Raw genomic sequence first — 1511 nt, 5'->3', positions numbered from 1 at the left:
CTTGGAATTCCTGCCGTTTTTATTTTGGTGACTCTTCTAATGGGATCTGAAAAAATGCCAGTGTAAATATTGAAGTTGTATTTTGGCTCAAATATAATAGGCTGCAATTAGAGGGGAAAGATGACTTCGATTTTAGCAGAGCATATTACAGTTTTAACATACGAGACAAGTTTTGATATACGAGCATATGTAATGTCTCTACGAGCAAGGGGCAGAGGGTCGCATTTTTTCAGTCGTTTTTTTTTTCGTTAGTCAGTGCGAATGGCGGAGCGATCGCTAATACGAGAGGGGTATATACTACTTCTCGTTGGCAAATGGTCGTGCGCTATCCTATTGTGAGGACATTTGTGTGCATCATTTTCGGGATTATTTTGAAGGAAATACAAAAGCAAACAACCCTCGATAGGTTGCATCTGAAGTCAGGGTGAAGGCGGGGCAAATAGAGCCAAGAAAGGTATTAACATTTAAAACAAAATTAGAATTAAGTTTAGTGCAAGGCTAGATTAAATTTATTTTTGAGTGTGTCTGCATCATAATCCAAGTTCATTTAAATTTGTTTATGTTATGTTACGAGCGCATTGACGTGCAAAAAGTCTCTATCTCTCTCCCCTCTGCGAAATCCGTCTAATTTCAGTCCTATTAAACCACTAGTTATTTGTTACTTTGTTAATAGATGGCGAATTAGAACAAATAAAAATGTTTTTCCAATCCAATATGCTGTTTTTTTTGTTTTTTTCCAGAGGGTTGGAACTAATTAATTAGTTTTTAGTTCATTTTTATGAGAAACGTTTGTTTGAGTTACGAGTAAATCGACATACGTGCTCAGTCCCGGAACGGATTAAGCTCGTATCTTGAGGTACCACCGTACTTTACTCTGGTTTCCTATATAAGAGCACTATCGAGAGTATATTTCGAAGATGAAACAGTAGTAGGTTTGGGTGGTCCGATCTTATCCCGGGCCCCCTTAAAGCACCCCCTCGCGTGGTGCGCGCCGCGGTCTCCTTGTTCCCGAGCGGCGAGCATGGGAACACGCATACTTGCAACAGCAAACTTTGGTCTACCACCAACGAATAGCAATTACGCGTAATAACCGGCGGTTCCACTGATGTGACGGTCGGTCGTGTGGGAAGAATGCCGGCCGGGGGTAGGGGGGGGGGATTATTGTACAAATAGCCTTCAGTTCATGAACTGGAGTCTGGAGGAAACGCTGGAGGATGGGAATAACACACTTCCTGGATTTGGAAAGATCAAACTCTTTCTAGTGGTGCATATAAGGGTTGTCGATGGGTTCAGTGCGGGTGGGTGGTTTGGCGCACGACGCCGATGGGGGACAAAGTGGGATGAAAGCGTTTTTAGTCGCCACTTAAAAGGGTTATCGTCGCGTCTGGGGAGAACGCCGCGTCATACGGGAAGGCCAAAAGTGATGGATGTCTGGGAGACGAGACAAGACAAAGAGACTCCCGCTTTATCCGCATTTGTGGTGTTTGTGTAGCGCTAATTGGGCATCTCAA

This window comes from Stigmatopora argus, chromosome 14 (assembly GCF_051989625.1).
Source record: "Stigmatopora argus isolate UIUO_Sarg chromosome 14, RoL_Sarg_1.0, whole genome shotgun sequence".
Taxonomy (NCBI): Eukaryota; Metazoa; Chordata; class Actinopteri; order Syngnathiformes; family Syngnathidae; genus Stigmatopora; species Stigmatopora argus.
This window is presented reverse-complemented; position numbering follows the sequence as displayed.